The following is a 25,955-nucleotide window of genomic DNA, read 5'->3' as shown; positions in this document are numbered from 1 at the left end:
ACAACTTCTCGGCAGGCAGCAGCACTGTTCATGCCAAAAAATATGCAACGGCCACTTGTCCTGGGCACTTTACCACACCTTCCCCTACGGATATTACTATTGGTAACCTGCATAAATTAACATGTCGTATCAATTAGTAGCAGTAATTGAAATGTGACTCACGATCGCAAATGTTTACTAAATGTTTTCAGTGTAATGTTCCTTTTATGCATAGCATTTTATTAAGTTGATTTCATATTACTTGCTACACACATGTAAAACTCTATAATGCGAATTTAAGAATCCATGTTATTTCCGTTTGACATTTATGCCATAGCAACTGATCGATGTTAGTAGCACACTCTCCTGCGTTATCAGTATTGGAAGACTAACAATAAAATATTCCCTCTCTCACTTCTGTTAACAACGCAATGGCGGCACTACTAACCACTCCGCTCCTGACGTATGCGGCAAATCTTTTTATCTCACGACCGAATTCACCAACGTCCATTAAATTAATCCCAGCTTAAAATATAACTGTCTGTGTAAATATTGCTTGTTACTGAGCACTAGAAACACACTCTTTAGAAGCCCTTAACGGTCGTTGACGTTTCCGGATTCGGCTGTTGGCTGTTATAGGTATATTGTTATAGAACATGGCTGAGAACCGTGGCCCGCACGAATACATGATTCGAGCATCATGTGCCCCGCAGACCACATTTTGATGACTACCAGATACATTGACCAGCCAGGACATTATTGCCACCTACCTAATAGCCCGTGTGTCCACTTCGGCACGGATAACAGCGGCGACTTATCGTGGCATGGAAACAGTGAGGCCTTGGTAGGTCAGTGGAGGGAGTTGGAACATCTCCACACACAAATCACTTAATTTCCGTAAATTCCGGGAAGTGGGGCAATGAGCTCTGACGCCACATTCAGTCACATCTCAGACGTGTTTGATCGGGTTCACATCTGGCATGTTGGGGGCGAGTACATCAATTATAAATCGCCACTGTGTTCCTCGAACCACTTTATCACACTCCTGACCTTGTGAGATGTCGCATTATCTTGTTGGAAAATGCCACTGCCGTCGGGAAACACGATCGACATGAAGCGGTGTACGTGGTCTGCAACCAGTGTACGGTACTCCTCAGCCTTCAGGTACCGTGCACGAGCTCCACTGGACCCATGGATGGCCACGTAGATGTTCCCCGGAGCATAACAGAATAACAGAGCCGCCGCCAGCTTGTCTCCGTCCCGCAATACGGGTGTCAAGGAGCTGTTCCCTTCGAAGACGAAGGATTCGTGCCCTACCATCAGCCTGATGAAGAAAGTATCGGGATTCGTCGGAACACACTGCCACTGCGCCAACGTCCCAAGCCGATGGTCGCTTGCCCATTTCAGTCGTAGTTACCGATGCCGTGGAGTTAACATTGGCATATACAGGGTGTTAGAAAAAGGTACGGCCAAACTTTCAGGAAACATTCCTCACACACAAATAAATAAAAGATGTTATGTGGACATGTGTCCGGAAACGCTTAATTTCCATGTTAGAGCTCATTTTAGTTTCGTCAGTATGTACTGTACTTCCTCGATTCACCGCCAGTTGGCCCAATTGAAGGAAGGTAATGTTGACTTCGGTGCTTGTGTTGACATGCGACTCATTGCACAACAGTACTAGCATCAAGCACATCAGTACGTAGCATCAACAGGTTAGTGTTCATCACGAACGTGGTTTTGCAGTCAGTGCAGTGTTTACAAATGCGGAGTTGGCAGATGCCCATTTGATGTATGGATTAGCACGGGGCAATAGCCGTGGCGCGGTACGTTTGTATCGAGACAGATTTCCAGAACGAAGGTGTCCCGACAGGAAGACGTTCGAAGCAATTGATCGGCGTCTTAGGGAGCACGGAACATTCCAGCCTATGACTCGCGACTGTGGAAGACCTAGAACGACGAGGACACCTGCGATGGACGAGGCAATTCTTCGTGCAGTTGACGATAACCCTAATTTCAGCGTCAGAGAAGTTGCTGCTGTACAAGGTAACGTTGACCACGTTACTGTATGGAGAGTGCTGCGGGAGAACCAGTTGTTTCCGTACCATGTACAGCGTGTGCAGGCACTATCAGCAGCTGATTGGCCTCCACGGGTACACTTCTGCGAATGGTTCATCCAACAATGTGTCAATCCTCATTTCAGTGCAAATGTTCTCTTTACGGATGAGGTTTCATTCCAACGTAATCAAATTGTAAATTTTCACAATCAACATGTGTGGGCTGACGAGAATCCACACGCAATTGTGCAATCACGTCATCAACAAAAATTTTCTGTGAGCGTTTGGGCAGGCATTGTTGGTGATGTCTTGATTGGGCCCCATGTTCTTCCACCTACGCTCAATCGAGCACGTTATCATGATTTCATACGGGATACTCTACCTGTGCTGCTAGAACATGGCTCTGAGCACTATGGGACTTAACATCTATGGTCATCAGTCCCCTAGAACTTAGAACTACTTAAACCTAACTAACCTAAGGACATCACACAACACCCAGTCATCACGAGGCAGAGAAAATCCCTGACCCCGCCGGGAATCGAACCCGGGAACCCGGGCGTGGGAAGCGAGAACGCTACCGCACGACCACGAGCTGCGGACCGCTAGAACATGTGCCTTTACAGGTACGACACATGTGGTTCATGCACGATGGAGCTCCCGCACATTTTGGTCGAAGTGTTTGTACGCTTCTCAACAACAGATTCGGTGACCGATGGATTGGTAGAGGCGGACCAATTCCATGGCCTCCACGCTCTCCTGACCTCAACCCTCTTGACTTTAATTTATGGGGGCATTTGAAAGCTCTTGTCTACGCAACCCCGGTACCAAATGCAGAGACTCTTCGTGCTCGTATTGTGGACGGCTGTGATACAATACGCCATTCTCCGGGGCTGCAGCAGCGCATCAGGGATTCCATGCGACGGAGGGTGGATGCATGTATCCTGGCTAACGGAGGACATTTTGAACATTTCCTGTAACAAAGTGTTTGAAGTCACGCTGGTACGTTCTGTTGCTGTGTGTTTCCATTACATGATTAATGTGATTTGAAGAGAAGTAATAAAATGAGCTCTAACATGGAAAGTAAGCGTTTCCGGACACATGTCCACGTAACATATTTTCTTTCTTTATGTGTGAGGAATGTTTCCTGAAAGTTTGGCCGTACCTTTTTGTAACACCCTGTACATGGGTCGTGGGCTGTGGAGGGCCTTGGCTAGGAGTGTTTGGTTCACTGTGTGTTCAGACTCACTTGTACTCTGCCCAGCATTTAAATCTGATGATAGTTCCGCCACAGTTCACTGCCTGTCCTCCGCCTGTCCTGTTTTACCAGTTTGCCCAGCGTATGAAGTCCTACAACTGTAACGAGGGGTAGCCGCCCAACCCCACGACGTCTGGATGTAGATTTATCTTGGTTGAAGACAGTCACCACCTCACTTATCGAACAGCCGACAAATCGTACAGTTTCCGAAATGCTCGTGCCTAGCCTCCAGGCCATCACAATCTGTGCTCCGTTAAACGCAGATATGTTGTGGCGTAACAAGACAGTTACGCCACACTGAAGTAGCCGAAAGGCACGCGTAATCTCACCTAGGCTAGATAGAGGTCTGAAACAGGATACGTAATGAATGGTAGCAAGAAAAGTACGTAGCCGCTATAATACTTAACTTTTAATCCTTCATTTGAATACAGCATTCCTTGATGATACAAGTGAGACTCTATCTTAAAATGGTTAATGGCGCCTTGCTAGGTCGTAGCCATTGACTCAGCTGAAGGCTATTCTAACTATCTGCTCGGCTAATGAACGATGCATTCTAACTATCTGCTCGGCTAATGAGCGATGCTTCGTCCGTGTAGTCGCTAGCAATGTCGTCCGTACAACTGGGGCGAGTGCTAGTCCGTATCTCGAGACCTGCCTTGTGGTGGCGCTCGGTCTGCGATCACACAGTGGTGACACGCGGGTCCGACATGTACTACACGGACCGCGGCCGATTTAAAGCTACCACCTAGCAAGTGTGGTGTCTGGCGGTGACACCACAGATAGATCGCGCACTTGCCCCACTCTACACGCGGACGTTATGCCCACTGATACTACATACACCGTGCGTGTGACTGAGTAGCAGTCGTTCCTCGCCAGGTGACGCTGCTATCGCCTGACGGGTTTATATCGATAGTGGTCATAACGTTCTGGCTGATCAGTGTTTATTCTGTTCGCTCTGTCAGTGGTAAAGGAGGATCTGATTGACAAAGAGCCTAAATGGCGGCTAGCATACCGAGTGGATGTAGATCATGCTCCAGCCGCAGCAATTCAGGGGCGCCGGAAAACAAATTTATATGAAGAAATTTGGCGCAATGCTATATCAGAACAATGTTTCTCATAGGCGAACCTTGTGGTGTCACCGCCAGACACCACACTTGCTAGGTGGTAGCCTTTAAATCGGCCGCGGTCCGTTAGTATACGTCGGACCCGCGTGTCGCCACTATCAGTGATTGCAGACCGAGCGCTGCCACACGGCAGGTCTAGAGAGACTCCCTAGCACTCGCCCCAGTTGTACAGCCGACTTTGCTAGCGATGGTTCACTGACTACATACGCTCTCATTTGCAGAGACGACAGTTTAGCATAGCCTTCAGCTACGTCATTTGCTACGACCTAGCAAGGCGCCCTATTCAGTTACTATAATTCTGAACAGATAATATTGTGAATCATGTACCGTCACAAGCGACGTTCATCATTAATGGATTAAAGTTAAGTATCAAACTAATTACGTCCGCTTTCTGAATTCTAATTCCTTGTCATGTTCGAGACCTCACGTCAGTATAGGCCTTCCCTCCTCACGCCAGCCTGCGTGAGCTAAAACGCGTGCATTTCGGCCTCCTCTCGTAACACAGTGTTGGCTCTTCTGCCAACACTACAAACCTCATATCTTGTATTGAGAAGAACTGTGACTTTAAATGTTTCCGTGCTAAACTGGAGTTAGAAAGAATGTGAGATGCTTTTTGACTAACTTTTCGAGAGCGCTTCGGTCGAAAGGCTGAGTGAATCGTGGTTGCTATAAAATCGAGCAATGAGAAGAGTGAACAGTTACTGCTGTTACCGCATGAAATCAGTGTGAATCCGAGTGGCGAGTCCAGCTATTGACTGCTCATTCAGTCAAGTTCAGAAGAATACTTTTCGTGGCAGTTTTCCTTTTTGGTGAGCAAACTTGATATTTACTGGCAAACATGATCTTCTCATGCTGTTACCTTGACTTAGACTTACGAAAACCTTAAACACAACATGTTTAAAGTACGATAGAGTATGTGATAAATAACATCACTTGGAATGACTGCCATTTGCGTCGATAAAATTACCACAAAATTATCATTCCTTTCCAAACAGCAGTATGGGAAACTCCTGCATGATTCTCCTGAGTTACTATCTACGGGAAAGAAAGGATATGATGTTCTGTGGTTATATAAAATATTCTCATTGTTTGGATCCCGTCAAATCGGAGCTTAACTATTAAGCGAATAGTTGATTGTTAGAGATGTCTCTGTTTCCCTTCCGCCCCTCAATGGTAGCCGGCGTGGGAGGTGTTGGAGGCGGGGCGAAAATACTGCCACACTGGCCATTTTCTGCCAATAGAATTTGGAATTTCGAGCGGTGTCGTCCGACCAATGACAAGCCTGAACGCCATTGGAGAGGAAGCAGACGTTGCTCCTGGACGACAACTCCTGACTAAGAAGATGGTGTTAATCTTCGAAAGCTCGAGTTTTAACTCCGGCCTGACGCGATGTTAAGATTTGATATAAGTATGCCGCTGCGAATAACTTCGGTTTCATATTTTGTAGTTGTTTCCAGATTATTGTGGAAATTCCGATCTATCTGCTCGAGAAGGGCGTGTAAGTACACAAGAACAACAATCATGAAAAATACTTACTGTACTCCTGCTATAGACACTGAAAAGGTGACAGTATCATTTCTGGCAGTGGAAGTATTGTAAGTATTGTATCTGTAGCATTACTTCATTCTAAAAGCAATAAAAATGTATCCTACTTATCTCTCAAAACAATTCTGTACAAGTCTATTTCTCTCGAACTGAGAACTGGTTGAAACCTCCTGGCAGATTAAAACTGTGTGTCCGACCGAGACTCGAACTCGGGACCTTTGCTCTACCATCTGAGCTACCGAAGCACGACTCACGCCCCGTACTCACAGCTTTACTTCTGTCAGTATCTCGTCTCCTACCTTCCAAACTTCACAGAAGCTCTTCTGCGAACCTTGCAGAGCTAGCACTCCTGAAAGAAAGGATACTGCGGAGACATGGCTTATCCACAGCCTGGGGGATGTTTCCAGAATGAGATTTTCACTCTGCAGCGGAGTGTACGGGCGTGAGTCGTGCTTCGGTAGCTCAGATGGTAGAGCACTTGCGCGCGAAAGGCAAAGGTCCCGAGTTCGAGTCTCGGTCGGGCACACAGTTTTAATCTGCCAGGAAGTTCCATATAAGCGCGCACACCGCTGCAGAGTGAAAATCTCATTCTGAAAACTGGTTGTTGAAATTAAGCTATCTGTCAGATCCATCGGAGAAATTCTAGAGATGTCTTTCCAGGAGGGGAACACGAATACCTTTACAGTGAAACATAACATTAGGATTTTTATAATTAAATTATACATTCGAAACCATAAGATGGAAAATAACTCTCTCGAAATCTTTTTATGTAATAGTGCTGCAGAGTATGCATGCCCAGTCTTGTATAAATCTACCCACGCAAGCAAAGTTGACGAGGCACTAAACGAGACCTGTAGTCTTATTACAGGATATCTGAAACACACGTCACTTGTAAAACACTCCCAGCTTGCGGGCATAGCGCCAGTAGATAATCGTCTTTAAGTAGTTGTCAATGAGGACGGATCTAATCGGGCTTGTCAGGAAAACCATCCATTACAATGGCATGTTCCAGCAGCCCCAAAGTAGAGGTACAGCAGAAGATTCATCAAGACCACTTCAGTGTTGCAAGCAACAGCAGCTACAACAAGGAATCAACTTGGATTTCTCAACCTGGGAATAACTACACCTGACCACCAGCTTCGGAAAGCCTCCCACGTGGGCATTAACAGAGCTGGATCGTCTGGTGGTCACTCAGCCGCCTTCGCATCAGCTGTGACTACGAGGTGACCACCTACTGGTCTGTCAGCTAGGCCCTGGCACAGAAGAAGAGCTTTCGTTCGCGACTCCGAGCGGAATTTATGTTGCAAGATTTTGGGTGACTGCGGTGTAGCCTAATAGTTCTTTCTCTCTTTTGTTTTTAATGATAATTTCCATGTGTCACATTTGCTTTGTAAGTAGGGTGTTTAGGTTTTTATGTTGGCAACGCCATGTAGCGCTCTATATGAAAATCACTGACTGTGCTGTGTGCAGTCTATGGCTGGTTTGCATTGTTGGAATTTTCTATTGTAGTGTTGGGCAGTTGGCTGTTAATAGCGCGTAGCGTTGCGCTGTTGGGGGTGAGCCGCCAGCAGTGGTGGATGTGGGGAAAGAAATGGCGGAGTTTTGAAATTTGTAAGACTGGATGTCATGAACTGCTATATATATTATGACTTTTGAACACTATTAAGGTAAATACATTGTTTGTTCTCTAACAAAATCTTTCATTCGCTAACTATGCCTATCAGTAGTTAGTCCCTTCAGTAGTTAGAATCTTTTATTCAGCTGGCAGTATTGGCGCACGCTGTATTGCAGTAGTTTGAGTAACGAAGGTTTTTGTGAGGTAAGTGATTCATGAAAGGTAAAGGTTATTGTTAGTCAGGGCCATTCTTTTGTACGGATTTTTGAAAGATTGCGTTGCGCTAAAAATATTGTGTGTCAGTTTAAGCACAGTCATTCATAATATTTCTAAGGGAACGTTTCAGCTTCTGATTCGAATAAATAATGAAGTACTTCATTTTTTTTAATTTTATAAATGTTTGACGGCTCTTTCTTTGACAGCTGTCGCTACTCCCATAAGCAATAAAAGTGCGCGCGTCTGATGTCTCAAAATAATTCTGAATATGCATATTTCTTCTAAAATTAAAACTGGCTGCCCAAATTGTGCTATCCGCCACGTACATCTGAGAAATTCAAACAATAGATTGTCTTTCTCACAGAAGGATACGAATATCTTTCCAATGAAACAAAATTCTGGCCGTTATGAATATCGTATTAAACATTGGAACTCGTAATGTGAAAAACGACTCGCTCGAAAGTTTTTCATGTACAGAGACTTTATTGATCTATTGTGGTGTGGTTCTTCTTCATAGACGGAGACGTAGGGGCATTACTGAACAATCCATTCAATTATTTTATTGATGGTATTTGCTTCTCATGTTCGATTTTAAGATAATATTTTCACCTTCAGACGTGCTTGTGACAGTCCAACTCAACCGAAATACTGAATCTGACAAAAACTTTATGCTGAAAGCAGCACTACTGAATTTCGTTATGGTTACGTTTTGAATCAGTGTATATACAGGGTGTTACAAAAAGGTACGGCCAAACTTTCACGAAACATTCCTCACACACAAAGAAACAAAATATGTTATGTGGATATGTGTTCGGAAACGCTTACTTTCCATGTTAGAGCTCATTTTATTACTTCTCTTCAAATCACAGTAATCATGGAATGGAAACACAGCGCAACAGAACGTACCAGCGTGACTTCAAACACTTTGTTACAGGAAATGTTCAAAATGTCCTCCGTTAGCCAGGATACATGCATCCACCATCCGTCGCATGGAATCCCTGATGCGCTGATGCAGCCCTGGAGAATGGCGTATTGTATCACAGCCGTCCACAATACGAGCATGAAGAGTCTCTACATTTGCTACCGGGGTTGCGTAGACAAGAGCTTTCAAATGCCCCCATAAATTAAAGTCAAGAGGGTTGAGGTCAGGAGAGCGTGGAGGCCATGGAATTGGTCCGCCTCTACCAATCCATCGGTCACCGAATCTGTTGTTGAGAAGCGTACGAACACTTCGACTGAAATGTGCAGGAGCTCCATCGTGCGTGAACCACATGTTGTGTCGTACATGTAAAGGCACATGTTCTAGCAGCACAGGTAGATTATCCCGTATGAAATCATGATAACGTGCTCCATTGAGCGTAGGTCGAAGAACATGGGGCTCAATCAAGACATCACCAACAATGCCTGCCCAAACGTTCACAGAAAATCTGTGTTGATGACGTGATTGCACAATTGCGTGCGGATTCTCGTCAGCCCACAAATGTTGATTGTGAAAATTTACAATTTGATCACGTTGGAATGAAGCCTCATCCGTAAAGAGAAGATTTGCACTGAAATGAAGATTGACACATTGTTGGATGAACCATTCGCAGAAGTGTACCCGTGGAGGCCAATCAGCTGCTGATAGAGCCTGCACACGCTGTACATGGTACGGAAACAACTGGTTCTCCCGTGGCACTCTCCATACAGTGACGTCGGCAACGTTACTTTGTACAGCAGCAACTTCTCTGACGCTGACATTAGTGTTGTAGTCAACTGGGCGAAGAATTGCCTCGTCCATCGCATGTGTCCCCGTTGTTCTAGTCGCGAGTCATAGGCTGGAATGTTCCGTGTTCCCTAAGACGCCGACCAATTGCTTCGAACGTCTTCCTGTCGGGACACCTTTGTTCTGGAAATCTGTCTCGATACAAACGTACAGCGCCACGGCTATTGTCCCGTGCTAATCCATACATCAAATGGGCATCTGCCAACTCCGCATTTGTAAACATTGCACTGACTGCAAAACCACGTTCGTGATGAACACTAACCTGTTGATAGTAGGTACTGATGTACTGTAGAGCAATGAGTCGCATGTCAACACAAGCACCGAAGTCAACATTACCTTCCTTCAATTAGGCCAACTGGCGGTGAATCGAGGAAGTATAGTACATACTGAAGAAACTAAAATGAGCTCTAACATTGAAATCAAGCGTTTCCGGACATATGTCCACATAACATCTTTTCTTTATTTGTGTGTGAGGAATGTTTCCTGAAAGTTTGGCCGTACCTTTTTGTAACACCCTGTATAATGTGCTACATATACTACACTGATGAGCCAATAGTTTATGACCACCTGCTTAACAGCTTGTTTGTCCGTCTTTGGAGGAAATGCATCACTAACTCTTCGTACCAGGGATTCTACAGTGTGTTGGTAGGTTTGTGGAGGTACATGACATTAAATAACGGGCTGCTGCTTTGTGTACGCGTTGATGACGCCCGATGCCGACCCGGCTGGGTTACATAGGATTTATATCAAGGAGCTCTGGTCGCCGAGACATCAGTGTGAGCTCACTATCATGTTCCTCAAACCACTGATGCACGGTTTCGGCTTCCAGACAAGGACAGTTATATTGCTGAAAGATGACATCGCCGTCTTGGAGGATGAAGGAATGCAGGTGGTTCGCAGGTGTCAGCATGTCTTCGGTTACTACCACAGGTCCTATGCGTGCGCAGGTGAATCTCTTCCATAGCCTGATACTGCTCCCATCAGCCTGCGTCCGTGGCGCGCTGTACGTTTCGAGCCGTTGTTGACGGTATTTGTAGGGACGACTAGCGGCTTAGTGTATCAAAAATGTGGTTCACCCGAGCAGCCGACACATTTCCATTGATCGAAGACCGAATCCCGATGCTTCTGTCTCATTGTCCTACTTTACAGAGCAGACAAGCCTCCAAGCTCCACATTCTGTGAAGTGTCGTGGACGTCTAAGCATTTAGCGCCTAGTGATAGTTTCACTGTCCCTCTACCTATTTACGTAGATGCCCACGACAGCAGTACGTGAACATTCGACCAGCTTCGCAGCTTTCGATGTACTCATTCACAGGCTCTGTGTAATAATGATCTGTAGTTTGTCAAAGTCGCTTATGTTAACGGATTTCTCCATTTGCAGCCCATATCTTCGCTACAGTGATCCCTCGTCCCTGTCTGCTCCGCTTACATATTATTGTTACGCGTTACGGCCCGCAATGCCACTAGCCGGCGTCCAACGTCGTGGTGGGCAGTGGGTCACAATGTTTTTGCTTATCAGTGTACGTATAGTGCGAATATTATATTTCGGTAGAGCGGATTGCCACAAGCACGTCTGAAGGTGAAATTGTATACTTTCTTAATCGATCATGTGAATTAAATACCATCTGTGAAACAGCAGAACAGATTAATTATCCAATAAAATCAAACTTATTGATTTAGTTATGATTTTTTAACCATATTGTACTTGATTGTTTGGTAAGTAAGGAAAGAATTCTGAAAGACATTTCCTGCAAGAACCAAACAGTATTTAGTAACGTGAAGCACCTCTCACTAAAATCTCAGGAAGTATTTGCAGGACAGCCATGCGACTCAAATCACAAACCTGAATTTCTTTTTCCAGCCTTCTTTTGTTATATTCAGATAGTACATGTTAGCCGCGCGGTCTCAGGCGCCTTGTCACCGTCCGTGCTGCTACCCCCGCCGGAATTTCGAGTCATCCCTCAGCCATGGGTGTGTGTGTTGTCAATAGCGAAAGTTAGATTAAGTGGTGTGTAGGGACCGATGACCTCAGCAGTTTGGTCCCGTAAGTCCTTGTCACAAATTTTTCCAAATTTACATGTTAAATTTATTGACAACATGTTTTTTTTATTTTATGTAGTACCCCTTTTTATTTTCTTTGTTAGTGTTTTAATCCACTGTTTTAATCATACGAAATTGAAGATATATTCATCTGTGAGTTCCGGTGGGCCGGCCGCTGTAGCCGAGCTGTTCTAGACGCTTCAGTTCGGAACTGCGCTGCTACTACGGTCGCAGGTTCGAATCCTGCCTCGGGAATGGATGTGTGTGATGCCCTTAGGTTAGTTAGGTTTAGGTAGCTCTAAGTCTAGGGGACTGATGACCTAAGATGTTAAGTCCCATAGTGCTCAGAGCCATTGGAGTATTGAGTGGACTGAATGTGAAGTAAGGCAGAGACTGTTTAGCCAGATGGTTTTTTACGTTCGTAAAATGTTACTTTCATTAATGATTCACGTATACTTTTCCTGAAGGTGAGACCCTGCTCCCGAAACCCATCGTTTTATTTCTGATCGTGTCATGAATTTTACGTGATTAAGTCAAAATTCTAAAACTTAACTTACTCGTCTGCGTGTTTTTAGAATTTCCAATACGTAGTGGTTGTCACATTACTCATCACCACCATTGGTAATTCGTAGCACTTGCCCAGTTCCAACCCCATCCGAACTGTTCCTAAAATGATTTGCCTTTAGTGTCCATTTGATCCCAAGAATGTAAGAATCCACTCGTTCTACCTCCAATACAAATCCAGGCTGTGTTCCTCATTGTAAAGTTACTTTCTGTTTGCAACAGTAATCTGTGTCATGACGTCGCCTCGCCAGCATTTCGTCTCTGGTGCCATGAAGTTTGGGAACGTGCTCGCCGCACAGTTTAGGGGCGCCTGCGACCAAAACATAAACAAGTGCTTAGCAAACAAAGCACCGCGAATACAGCCTGTGTGAACTTATGAGCAGCAGGATGCAGGAGCCATGTTACCAGAGGCCAGGCACACAGAAACTCCAAAAGCAAACACGTAGCGCGTGGAACTTCCAAAAACATTTTTTTTTTTCCACTTGTGCCATTCTATGGCTTTCAGTCTTCAGAAATATAAGTTTCCACAGCATCAGTCACCTTACATATCACCGTTTTTGTTCAGCAGTAAAAACGTGACTACCCAAACACCTCCATAAGAGGCTTAACGTTAACAGAAAATGTCAAATATATCCGTGCAACGTTTGACCGCTGGACCGAGAACCTACTATTTGTTTTTCTCTCATTTGTTTAATGGAGACAGCCCTCTCCTAAGCCGAACTCTTCATCTCAAAATAACACACTCAGTGACTCAATAATTTGTTTCTATTGTTAGTTAATGTTTTCTCGGTCTACCTTGAAAGTTACCTGTTAAATAGCCACTTTTAATTTTATTTATATTATTACTTTATTTCATGAATCAGTTATTTATGAAGTAATGCAGCGACAGTATTCTGTACCAAGAATCGATTGCATACAGTTTGGTTAGCTCGTGTAGTTTTTGAAGATCAAGGCAGCGCAGCTGACTACAAGTCAGAATACTAACACAAATTAGCTATTAATAGAATATTAGAGATGATTTTCAGGCTCATCTGTGTTCGATTTACTAATGCTGTGCCCTATATTTTTCCACTGCGTGATTAACGCAAGCGTTCTCGGTATATAAATTTTCGTTGGTCGTTTCACAGTCCGATGGTGATTATTAACTAATTACATGGGTCACTATTTATTTTATTTTACGACATAGTTTCTTCAGATTAGGGCATGTTGGGCTTTGCATGCACTAGTAAACCGAATTAGAAAACAGAGCACACTGCTTACAACTTTTTTCCACCGATTCTGTGGAGCACATCTTCATACATCTTTCTTATCAGAACACTTAGTTCTCATCGCGTCTCAAACATTTCGATCCTCTTCTTTTCCCGTTTCCCCACAACCGGTGATTCATTTCCATAAAACTCATGCAACCCCACTCGCGCATTCTCTGAAATTTCTGTATGAAGCTAAGATCTATGTTTGATACTAGTAAACTTAGTTTCGCGAGGGTTGTCTCTTTCATAGAGCTTACCTGCATCTTACGATCTCCTAGCTTCGCTTATCAAGCAGTTTTTTTGTTTTGTTTTTTGTTTTTTTTTATTCAAAGGTAACAGAATTCCTTCGTCTACTATGCGGTCCCCGATTTTGGCGTTACGTTTGTAACAAATGTCACTTTTACTCCTCAAAATCTAATCCTTTTTTTTCTATTCTCATTCCTGTAAGATTTTCTCACTTTCAGAGAGAATAGCAATGTCATCAGCGAATCTTATCACTGATATCTGTTCACCAAGAATTTCAGTCCTCAGTTTCTTTCATTGTTTCCTCGTTCTCAGCTTGAACACTACAGACAGAATACACCCCTGCTTTTTACCTTTTATAATCCGAGCATCTCTCTCTTGGTCTTCATTTCTCATTGTTCCCTCTTCATTTACTACCAGCCTTTGCATATAGACTGCATATATTTTTCAGAGGATTTTATATACCTTGAACCGCTTTACATTGTAGTGGGCTTTTTCCATGACGACTAATAATACGATAGCATTCTGATATTTTTAAAATCTTGCTTTCATTAGCAAACGCGTCGGAGCCTCCTCTCAAATGCTCAGACCTTTCCTCAGACCAAACTGATCCTTATCTAATAGACCCTTAATTTTGATTTCCATTCTTTTGTGTATTCTCTTGAGAGAAATTTAGGTGTATGAGGTGTCTTTACTTGAGAGTGCAAATTTCTCACACCTCAGCGAGCCTACCATCGGTTACAGACCAGCTCAAATCTACGTCTCACATGTAACATTAGTTGTCTGCTGTCTCGATGAAACTTGCTTTCATTTCTACGAAAGATAACAGCATTTATACTTCTTATATTCACCAAAAACAATTCTGGTGCCGAAGATATATGGTAGCAGGGAGCGAACCCCTTACTACAGAAATTAGTTGCTATACAAGGTATCTTCCTTGCACGCTAGCAATTGGTTTGGTCACAGTGCGACATTAACCAGAACACGGATATGTTTGCCAACACAAGGATAAATAACATTTGTTTACATACACTGTTATCAGAAACTTAAACACAAAAAATAACTTACGTATGATGTGTTACTGCCAAGTAATTTAGCTCGATGAAATTTGGACCATACATAGGCAAAACTGCTACAGCATAGTACAAAAGGTAACTGAAATAAGGAATGAGACGAACAGAAATAACGCTTTTATTCAAAGACAATAATTACAGTTAAGTTACCGCGATTGATGAAGGTCACCTGGATATTACAAAAGGTAGGATTTTGTTCTTAAAAGGACATGTGATAACCGCCTAGCTGCCGGCCGCCAGCTAAGTTTACCTGAGAGCCTGCGGCCCACCAAACGTTGGCTGAGGTGAGGAAGCACGCTTCTGACGTTTCAGCTAAGTACAGCTATTGACGTGGTACACACGTACCGTTTATTTTACATTTTATACGAGTCTTTTGCCCTTTTGGCGTTCTGTATTAATGTTGGACCATGCCTCTTTAGGCAGTTTGTAGTTTTAGTGTGTTCCGAAGAAGAAGTGGTTGTCCGCGCCGAAACCTAGGTCAACATCTGGATTCTATTTGCAATCGAGGCGGGCTCTTTATAATCATTAAATTAGAAAAAGAAACATGTTTGCTGATTTGAGTAGGTAGAGGAAAGATAAAATGAGAGTAAATTGAACAATTACAGATTTTAACACAAATATTCATGAAACAATTGATAAGTGTTACCTGCTTCGTGTATTCAGGATTATTTATGTTGCCCTGTTCATTCCGCACTGATCTGTTGAATTAAACATGCAAAATACGGTACCAGTATTTTTGTTTTACATTTTTGGGGTCTGCCAAATCATATTTGAGCACGCTGTTCTCTTCGAGGCCTACTGTTCAGTATATTTGTTGTGCGACAATATTCCACAGATCATGTTACTTATCCGAGGCGTTTACTACAAATAACAGTATTATTATCGTAAGATGAATATGTATCTCACTTACTATTTTCCTGGCAATGATCTGGATACTGCTTAGTATAACTTCATTTCGAATCCTGGTTTATAATATATATACAGCATTCATTTTGCAGAAATTATCCAGGAAAAGTTACGTATTTTTTAGAACTGCAAGACGTATGATTTAATTATATTTGCAGTAAACGAGGACGTCACTGGAAGAAGACCTACACATATATTCTGTACACACACAGTCAGTCCATAAAACTGCTTAAAATTAAAAGTGTCGTTACATGCAATCTACAGGAGAATGGCCCTGGATAGCAGATAATGAGAACGAAAAAAGACTATAACCAACTGTGTTCTATATCGAAGATTAATACAAAAGTAACCCTTTGTTCGTTATTCGGTTCTGCTTTAAGCCAGTCAACATTAACACATGTGTAACTTCAATAGAAAGAAATTCATTTTAAGAAGAACGTAAGGCAGGGTTGCACCTTAACACCAGTGTCACTGAAGCTTGTTCGTCGGAGAAGCAGTGAAAGAACTGAAAGAAATTTGTGAGGAGGAGACTTTAAGTCTAAGGGCAACATAGACTGAAGTGCCAAAGAAACTGGTATAGGCATGCATATTCAAATACAGAGATATGTAAACAGACAGGATAAGGCGCTGCGGTCGGCAACGCCTGTATGAGACAACAAAAGTCTGGTGCAGCTGTTAGATTGGTTACTGGTGCTACAATGGCCGGTTATCAAGATTTAAGTGAGTCTGAACGTGGTGTTATAGTCGGCGCACGAGCGGTGGGACACAGCATCTCCGAGGTAGAGATGAAGTGGGGTTTTCCCGTATGACCATTTCACGAGTGTACCTTGAATATCAGGAATCCAGTAAAACATCAAATCTCCAACATAGCTGCTGCCGGAAAAAAGATCCTGCAAGAACGGGACCAAAGACGACTGAAGAGAATCGCTCAACGTGACAGAAGTGCAACCCTTCCGCAAAATCGGTGCAGGTTTCACTGCTGGCCCATCAACAAGTGTCAGAGTACGAACCATTCAACGAAACACCATCGATAATTTCTTTCGGAGCCGAAGGCCACCTCGTGTACCCTTGATGATTGCACGACACACAGCTTTACGCCTCGCCTGGGCCCGTTAACACCGACATTGGACTGTTGATGACTGGAAACACGTTGCCGGGTCGGACGAGTCTCGTTTCAAATCGTATCAAGCGGATGGACATGTACAGGTATATTGACAACCTCATGAATACATGGACCCTGCATATCGGCAGGAGGCTGTTCAAGCCGGTGGAGGCTCTGTAATGGTGCAGTTAGAGTGATATGGGACCCCTGATACGTCTAGATACGACTGCGACAGGTGACACGTACGTAACCATCCTGTCTGATCGCCTGCATCTATTCATGTCCATTGTGCTTACCTACGGACTTGGGCAATTCCAACAGAACAATACGACATCCCACACGTCCAGAATTGCTGCAGGATGGCTCCAGGAACACTCTTCTGAGTTTAAACACTTCCGGTGCCCACGAAACTCCCCAGACATGAACATTATTGAGCATATCTGGGATGCCTTGCAACGTCCTGTTCAGAAGAGATCTCGACCGCCTCGTACTGTTACGGATTTATGGACAGTCCTGCAGAATTCATGGTGTCAGTTCCCTCCAGCACTTTTTCAGACATTAGTTGAGACCATGCGGCAGTTCTGCGTGCTCGCGGGGGCCCTACACTGTATCAGTCAGGGTGTACCAGTTTCTTTGGCTCTTCATTGTATATCAGTATTAAACACTGCTGACAGTAGTCTAAATAAAAAAAAGACTTAGATTTATTGAAAGGAGCGAACAACACACTTGGCCCAAATTATAGTTTAGGGAAAACAAAGCAAAGACGAAGTTGATGAAAATTCATTGTAAGGAGAACAACAACTTCTTGCTTAATTTCAAAATTCGGTTCGATACAGGAGCAGAATGAAAAAATTCTCCTATCTACGAAGCAAGATTACATAAGATGGTCCAAGCAAGTGTAAGACATTTCCAGATAACAAAGTGAAGCCTCCAGAAGAAATTTGGAATGTCAATACTACTTCGTGCACGCACAACCATCGGCGGGCGTGTAAATGATTAAAGTTGCGTTCTCTGTGACAGGTGGAGCGGCCACCAGAGTGCGTGAGTGTTGTTCGTGTTTAGTGTTGTTATCAGGCCTGCAAGGGTGTATGAGGGGCGTGAACAGCTTCAGATATTGAATGTTCACATCAGTCTACTCGTCTGAGATAGCGTTATCGACACACGACAGCATTTGAAATGGCTTCAGTGCGGGCCTGCATTCGGCCGGCTGATCGAATCATGCATTATCCAGATTAGTGGGGCACTCGGATGTCACTGTGGCCCGATTCTGGACTGCATGGGAATGTGAGGACATTGGATCGTGAAGACGGCCATATTCGCTGTCAAGGTCGTGGTGGACCACGTGTGGCCTCCACAAGAGGGGATCGCCGAACTGTACACCCAGCACATCGTAACTCCATCGGATCTGCACGTAGCAACTAGGAACAAGTGAAAGATTCACTGCAACATACTGTCTCGTCCCGCAACATTGGTTGGAGACAAACAGCAGCCGGATTAGGAAATTAATTTCCAATGCGTCAGCTGCCGTTAACACAACAACACAAAACGACTGCGTTTAGAGTGATGACGACATCGAGATGCATGGACCGCTGATACCTGACGTCGTATTGCATTTAGTGACGAACTGAGTTTCTACACTCCTGGAAATTGAAATAAGAACACCGTGAATTCATTGTCCCAGGAAGGGGAAACTTTATTGACACATTCCTGGGGTCAGATACATCACGTGATCACACTGACAGAACCACAGGCACATAGACACAGGCAACAGAGCATGCACAATGTCGGCACTAGTACAGTGTATATCCACCTTTCGCAGCAATGCAGGCTGCTATTCTCCCATGGAGACGATCGTAGAGATGCTGGATGTAGTCCTGTGGAACGGCTTGCCATGCCATTTCCACCTGGCGCCTCAGTTGGACCAGCGTTCGTGCTGGACGTGCAGACCGCGTGAGACGACGCTTCATCCAGTCCCAAACATGCTCAATGGGGGACAGATCCGGAGATCTTGCTGGCCAGGGTAGTTGACTTACACCTTCTAGAGCACGTTGGGTGGCACGGGATACATGCGGACGTGCATTGTCCTGTTGGAACAGCAAGTTCCCTTGCCGGTCTAGGAATGGTACAACGATGGGTTCGATGACGGTTTGGATGTACCGTGCACTATTCAGTGTCCCCTCGACGATCACCAGTGGTGTACGGCCAGTGTAGGAGATCGCTCCCCACACCATGATGCCGGGTGTTGGCCCTGTGTGCCTCGGTCGTATGCAGTCCTGATTGTGGCGCTCACCTGCACGGCGCCAAACACGCATACGACCATCATTGGCACCAAGGCAGAAGCGACTCTCATCGCTGAAGACGACACGTCTCCATTCGTCCCTCCATTCACGCATGTCGCGACACCACTGGAGGCGGGCTGCACGATGTTGGGGCGTGAGCGGAAGACGGCCTAACGGCGTGCGGGACCGTAGCCCAGCTTCATGGAGACGGTTGCGAATGGTCCTCGCCGATACCCCAGGAGCAACAGTGTCCCTAATTTGCTGGGAAGTGGCGGTGCGGTCCCCTACGGCACTGCGTAGGATCCTACGGTCTTGGCGTGCATCCGTGCGTCGCTGCGGTCCGGTCCCAGGTCGACGGGCACGTGCACCTTCCGCCGACCACTGGCGACAACATCGATGTACTGTGGAGACCTCACGCCCCACGTGTTGAGCAATTCGGCGGTACGTCCACCCGGCCTCCCGCATGCCCACTATACGCCCTCGCTCAAAGTCCGTCAACTGCACATACGGTTCACGTCCACGCTGTCGCGGCATGCTACCAGTGTTAAAGACTGCGATGGAGCTCCGTATGCCACGGCAAACTGGCTGACACTGACGGCGGCGGTGCACAAATGCTGCGCAGCTAGCGCCATTCGACGGCCAACACCGCGGTTCCTGGTTTGTCCGCTGTGCCGTGCGTGTGATCATTCCTTGTACAGCCCTCTCGCAGTGTCCGGAGCAAGTATGGTGGGTCTGACACACCGGTATCAATGTGTTCTTTTTTCCATTTCCAGGAGTGTACATTACACCCCGATGACCATCACCGACGAGTATGGTGGCGACCTCGGAATAGGTCCAATTCTTTTAAGGACAGACGTAGGGCAAAATGCGTTCTTATACTTAGACGTGTATACCTCCAAAAGTTCTACAGCTAAATAGTACAACTTGAGACTATTATGTACAACATAATGCTTGAAATTCTGTGCAATTTTTGTTTCACAAGTTGCATCGACTTACATTTTATAAGGATTTGAATTCTTAATTATCAGTGTTTCTATAAAGTAGCTTTTCTCGTAAACTAATAAAGTAACAAAACTGGAGTTTCACGGGTTACATCTGGATAAAGGGCTAATAAAACGGGTGGAACAGATTTTTGTGTAAGGTCGTAGTAGCTTCAAAATTAAATTTCCAGTTTTGTGCTACCAGGAACTGCTCTATTTTTCTCAAATTTTAAAGGAGAACTGTTCCCAGAGAACAGATAACGGAAAAGTGCTGCGCTATATTATTTAATAAGTAATTCTTAAGAACTATGCCAAATTTCAGGCTGTTAGCTTTTATAGCTCCCGAGAAGAAGTACATTATAACTCAAAAAAGTTAGTTCATTGGAAACCGCATTTTAAGTTTTTATTTCAATTTTTGAGAATATTGCTACATCTCTAGTGACTAATAGTGTCCACATCCATAATCTTCATTCTCTTCCTTATCTTCCTGGAGTAATCTCTTCCCCTGCCTCCTTTCGCCTAGCCAACTTTCGCATTTTTTCATCTGCTGTCTGAGCTTTGTCCAATCACGCTTCATCGATGCTTGCACCTTCTCTGCCTACAGCTAAGCATCTTATGGCATAACACAATCTTGTACCGCCTCATACATCTTCCCATGGAGAGCAAAAGTCCTGAACTGAACATCATGTTCACAAACTTTACACAAAATATGTATCTTACTTACAGTGCCAATTCTGTCACTGTCATCATACAGTCTAAGGCCCTTTGACCAACAACTACTACATTCACACGAAACAATAATGACATGGACGAGTATTTCTAAGTCATGTGACCTAAATCCAATGGAAAACTCGTGTTTGGCACTGTACACTGGATCATCAACTCCTTCACTAATTTTCGTGTTCGATGAATTCAGTTACATTGTCAAAAATTGTTCTTCACTCTTAGGAGTAGCATCTGTAACACTGTTGTTTAATTTCCTACACCTTTTACACGTGAAATTCGACATTTCCTAATTTTTTTGAAAATGTGCGTCCACTATTACAAAAGAGATTGATATATGCAAAACTAAAAAGTTTGTAGCGCGTATTATAAAAAAAAAACACGTTGTAAACAAAGGAATATGCAAAGATAATCTTTCTCACAGTCTTCTAGGCTGACCTGCAGTTCGTTTCGTAACTGTGAATCAAAAATCAACGCACAATAATTTCTAGCGCAGAGAAGATGTGGATCACAGCATAGAAAGAGGAGGAGTGGCAGGCGCAACAATCACACAAACTTTTTTAAACATATTGCTAGCGAGAATTGATTATGAAGCTTTGCGATGTTATTCTTAAAGAATCAGTCTAATTTCACAGTTTTTGCCTAAATCTAACATTAATGTTTTGGAGAATCACAACAGTGTTAAGCCTACCGCCATGCTGCGCGGAGACGTTGCGTATGACAACAGGTTCCTGTTGGTACTGACCCAGGAACGTTGTAACCTCCCCGCACGAAATATTGTTAAATAAAAATGCAAAAATGGAGCCAAGCGTAACCTCCCCTCAAAAATAAGAAAAAAAATGATAATTGACCATGAACCCACAATACCACCAATGAACCATGAACCAAATATAATCTCTCAACAGAAATGATAATACCTGGTAAATTTGTATAAGGGCAGCAGCGCTGACCTTCGGCCCTGTATTCTGAATAAAAAAAAAAGCAAAAAAAATTCTTACCTCAATAAAACTGCATCTATATCTGCTCTTAATTATACATTCTTCGACACAGCTTAGTGCAATGCTGGCCTATATATTTTTTTGGATTCTTGGAACCAATGATAATGCCTTGGAAAAATTCTTTAAATTGAAATGAATGCTTTTCCTTAAAAGAGTTACTTTATATTATAAAAATTATTATTGGGGCATTTTTTTGGAACAGATTAATTACAATTAACATACATTATTAGATATGCGCAATGCTGCTTCTTTACCTTCTACAACAATACTCATCGTCCAGAGTCCTGACCAGAGTCCCGAGCAGAGCACACAGCCGACGCACGCCGACTCCCGCAGACTACAACCGTCCACTCGCTACTACACCCGACCGACTACCACTGCAGACTGACTACTGCTGTCGACTCGCGCAGACTAGCACTGTCCACTCGCGCAGTCAAGCGCAGACTCGCGACAAGCAACAACTAACAATAAACTGCTCTCTGGTCAGAGATTCTGTCATGCTTCGCCCATCGCCGGCGAAGCATACTCCTTACATAACCCTCCACTGGGGAGGCAAAAATTTGGCAGCGATGGTGAGTCAATAGGACTTGCAATGAGCAACAAATTTTTCATATTTAATTAACTTTATAATCACAGAATATATACATATATATATAGGTGCAGAACATGAAATAAAATATAGTGTACATGCACTGAGTACAGACATATCAAGCAACGACAAAATTTATACACAATGAGTACAAAACATATTAACAAATGGCAAAAGTGCACACGCACTGTAGTTCAGAACATATCAGCAAATCACAAAATGCAATAAATACAAATCATATTAACAAAATGACGAAAGTGACACGCACTGTAATACAGAACACTATAATACAGAGCAGTACCATAAAATTTCTGTAGAAGTTCTTCTAGTGTCTGTGGGCGATCTGTTTCATTAATAATAATGTCATTGATGTGACGCGAATCAAGTACGAGGCGAAGTGAGCCATCCTCTTTCTTAACAATATGGAGCGAGTTTATGTACGGACTAACTGCCGGTTCAATAATTCCTTGGTCAAGCATAGCTTGCAATTCTTTCTTAACTTGTTCTCTGTGAATATACGGAATGGGATAATGCTTGGCTTTAAATGTCTCGTGCTGTTGAACTTGAAATTCATACATAAAACCGGACATAGTACCAGGAACGTTGTCAAAAACTGGAGCTTGCTGTAAAAGAATATTGTGTAGTTGCGTGCGTTCGTCGTCTGTATTTGCACTGCTCTTTTTAACTTTATCAGAAATCGTCTGCATAACGTCATAGTCGGCTTCGTCTGGAGTATTATAGTTGTGTACGTACGTATCTGTGAACAATGTGGAATTACAGTCTATGTTACGTGATGCGGAAATCACCTCTGAACGATTAATTGTTTGTTCTTCTGCAGATAAAGAGTGCCGAAATTCTAAAGCCAGTTGTACATTTTCATCCTTTAACATTAAATAGGAATTTTGAAAGTCAATAATGGCATCGAGTTGTACCAGAAAATTCGTACCTAAAATAATGTCTGTTGTCAACAACGGAATAATCCAAAAGTTTGAGTGAAATGTATGACCTTCAATACAAAATGATAAATATGTCTGTAATTTTACATCTACTCCTTTACTCGATACTGCTCCTTTCACTTTCGTTTTGCCTAATGGTAACGTAGGATAGGTATTCTCTTTGTTACACTCGTTGAAAGTTTCTTCATTTATAACTGACATAGGTGATCCAGAATCCATTACTGCCGAAAATTTCGATGATCCAATTTTAACTTCGATGACAGGGTGTGAAATGGTTTTTTGAACAACTGGTCTTTCCTGCAAAAGAGTGTCTCGGATGTCGTCAAAAGTAATAACATTTTCGTGAACAATATTCTGTGTATCTGAAGTATTGCTTACGTTGCTGGAAAATGCAACCTGCACTGTATCTAGTCAAATTCTATCTGACTTGTTATTATTTTCAGGGGGATTCTGTGGCATTTCGACTATTTGAACTGTTCTGTTATTTCTCCCTGACGTATTACGTTCCGGATGATATCTACTGTCTGGTTCATTCATGATAATGTGTTGTTGCGGATGTTCTTGCTGCTGATAAGACCGACTGTAATTAAATGTACGCTGAAAGTTATGCTCATTATTCTTACGTCTGTCATGATAGTCATTTCTGTATGGTGCATTGCGATAGGAATTGAAATAGTGTGCTTTCTGTACGTACTGATTCCCTTGTTGCTGTGCGTTACTATTTGTTGGGGCCGACGCTATACGCGTACGCAGCGAAACATTAAAGCTTGGTTGACCTTGCACATTACATTGTTGGTTAGGTATGCTAACCGGTTGGTTATGTTGCTGTTGTTGGGAAAAACGTCTATTGTTACCAAAATGTGGTTCCTCTTGCTGATAATTTTGTCGATATTGATAATTAAAATTTTGTCTGTTATTAAAGTTCTGGTAGTTGTCGTTCCTGAAGCGTCTATTAGCTCTGCTATTGAAATTGCGTGGCTGATCGTAATTGCTGTATGTTTGTTGACCTTGGTTATTATATGAAAAATATTTGTTTATAAAAGAATAATCCGATTGTTGCACTTCCAAAAGCTGTAACAGATCTCTGAATGCCGAAATATTTTCCTTCTGCAGACCCGTTAAAAGTGACACTCTTAATGATCGCAGTAATTTAGAAATACATAATTGAATAAGTGCAGATTCACTGTATGGTTCACTTAAGTACTGGTTTTGTTGGACCATGTGTTCAAAAAATTGCATGACAGTGGAAAAATTTGAGTTCTCATAATTTGGTAAACTAATTAATTGATCCTTGATTCCACGCTGTGTTGTCTTCGACCAATACGCTGACAGAAAAGCATTCTGAAATTCTTCTACCGAGTAGCATTGTCTCGTGATCGGTCTCATACGAGTTGCCGGTTCGCCTTCCAAAAAACTGCAAATAAATTCAAGTTTGTTCATTACAGGCGAAGTCGGTGGAAAAACAAAGCTAAATTGTTGTATCCAGTCCAATGGGTGAATCTGTGTTCTGTCATTTTTAAATACTTTAAATTTTCTCACTGATAGAAAATGTTTGTAATCAAAATTATCGTCTCTGTATGTCTGAACAGGTTCACGATTGTATGAGAATCTATTTGTCTGTGACTGTTCAGAATCTAACTCACGTACTCTCTGTAAATTATCTAAATTATATTGGCTGTGTGAGTCTGACAAATGTTCGCAAAGTGGCGTCTGCTGTGATGTATTAAACGCTGAAACATTTTTCATCTCTGTTACCTCTTGCTGTAAAGTTGACAATTTTCTACGTAATGTATTATTAGACAAATCTATCTCACTGATCGTCTGCTGTAAATTTTGGAATTCAGGTGTTTGATTAAACGAAATTGGTGAAGTATCGTCTGATTTGTTGTCATTATTACTTTCAATAATGTCAATACGACTGGCCAATTCATCATATTTTTCAGTCAGTATTTTTACCTGATCATCGTTTTTAGTGTCAGAAGCATTAATCTGTTTTTGTAATTTACGTGTGGTTTCGCTCAATTTTTTAACGTCAGCTTTGATGACATCGGGATCCTGAATTAGTTCTAATTGTTCAAGTCTGTCGGTCACTGTTTGAAAGTCTACTGTGTGTGTATCTGTTTTTGATTTATGATCGGAAATTTCACCACGCAATTCGATGTTTAACTGTTTCATGGTATTAATTTCGTCTGATACAGTAGCAATATTGTTGTCTACGTATGTTTTTGCTTTCGTAAACAATTTACGTTTATCTTCCTGTCTCTGTGCGGTAATTGTTTCCATGACTTGTCGTTTTACTTTATTTTGTTCCTGTATAAATTTACGGAAACGCGTTTCACTGTTTTGTAGGTGATGATTAAAGCGTTCGTCAATTTGACTGTTCTGTTGGTCGAATTTCGCGTCTACTTTTGCATCCAGTGTGCGCGAAAGTTCTGCTGTCATTAATTTTAACTCGTCGCGTAACTGTGTTGCTTTCTCAGAGCATTGTTTATCGACTGCACTAATTTCGTCTCTAAGTGTTTCTGTTGTAGCTGTTTGCATATCCCTTAATTCTTGAGCAACAGATCTAATTTCTTCACTACTTTTTCTAGCACAAGCCTCAATTTCCTCACGTAACTGTTCATTAGTATCATGACATTGTGCGGCAACGGCTGTAATCTGTCCACTAAGCTGTCTGGAATTGTTGTCTAATTTTT

The sequence above is a fragment of the Schistocerca serialis genome, chromosome 7 (assembly GCF_023864345.2).
Source record: "Schistocerca serialis cubense isolate TAMUIC-IGC-003099 chromosome 7, iqSchSeri2.2, whole genome shotgun sequence".
Classification (NCBI taxonomy): Eukaryota; Metazoa; Arthropoda; class Insecta; order Orthoptera; family Acrididae; genus Schistocerca; species Schistocerca serialis.
The sequence above is the reverse complement of the archived record's forward strand: the minus strand, read 5'-3'. Positions refer to the sequence as shown.